We start from the raw sequence: 1446 nt of genomic DNA, 5'->3' as shown, positions 1-1446 counted from the left end.
GAGTGTGTCATCTGTTTCCTTCTATATGGATGGATATAAGAGCACTCTGGACCTTTGTGTTTGTCATTAGTTCAGATGATCTATAGGTCTTGTTTCCTTCTATATGGATGGATATAAGAGCACTCTGAACCCTGGAGTTTGTCATTAGTTCAGATGATCTATATGTCTTGTTTCCTTCTATGTGGATTGACATAGGAGCACTCTGGACCTTGGAGTTTGTCATTAGTTCAGATGATCTATATGTCTTGTTTCCTTCTATATGGATTGACATAGGAGTACTCTGGACCTTGGAGTTTGTCATTAGTTTAGATGATCTATAGGTCTTGTTTCCTTCTATATGGATGGATACAAGAGCACTCTGAACCCCGGAGTTTGTCATTAGTTCAGATGATCTATATGTCTTTCTTCCTTCTATATGGATTGACATAGGAGTACTCTGGACCTTGGAGTTTGTCATTAGTTTAGATGATCTATATGTCTTGTTTCCGTCTATAGGGATGGATATAGCACTCTGAACCGTGGAGTTTGTCATTAGTTCAGATGATCTATATGTCTTGTTTGCTTCTATATGGAATGACATAGGAGTACTCTGGACCTTGGAGTTTGTCATTAGTTCAGATGATCTATATGTCTTGTTTCCGTCTATAGGGATTGATATAGGAGCACTCTGAACCCTGGAGTTTGTCATTTGTTCAGATGATCTATATGTCTTGTTTCCTTCTATAGGGATTGACATAGGAGTACTCTGGACCTTGGAGTTTGTCATTAGTTTAGATGATCTATATGTCTTGTTTCCGTCTATATGGATTGACATAGGAGTACTCTGGACCTTGGAGTTTGTCATTAGTTCAGATGATCTATAGGTCTTGTTTCCTTCTATATGGACGGACATAGGAACACTCTGGACCTTGGAGTTTGTCATTAGTTTCGATTATCTATATGTCTTGTTTCCGTCTATAGGGATTGATATAGGAGCACTCTGAACCTTGGAGTTTGTCATTAGTTCAGATGATCTATATGTCTTGTTTCCTTCCATATGGATTGACATAGGAGCACTCTGGACCTTGGAGTTTGTCATTAGTTCAGATGATCTATATGTCTTGTTTCCTTCTATATGGATTGACATAGGAGTGCTCTGGACCTTGGAGTTTGTCATTAGTTTAGATGATCTATATGTCTTGTTTCCTTCTATATGGATTGACATAGGAGTGCTCTGGACCTTGGAGTTTGTCATTAGCTCAGATGATCTATTTGTCTTGTTTCCTTCTGAATGGGTGGACATTGGAACACACTGGGTTATCATTATGATAAGTATGTCCCTGAAAGACATTCATAAAGCAGAACAATGAAACAAACGTACACATGAATCTGAAACAGTGCAGTCTGTAACTTTTTTATTTCATACTAAAATACATATTATTAACAATAGATCTAGATTAACCACAA

This window comes from Haliotis cracherodii, unplaced genomic scaffold (genome assembly GCF_022045235.1).
Source record: "Haliotis cracherodii isolate W230 unplaced genomic scaffold, xgHalCrac1.p SCAF_7, whole genome shotgun sequence".
NCBI lineage: Eukaryota > Metazoa > Mollusca > Gastropoda > Lepetellida > Haliotidae > Haliotis > Haliotis cracherodii.
Note: the sequence above shows the minus strand (reverse complement) of the source record.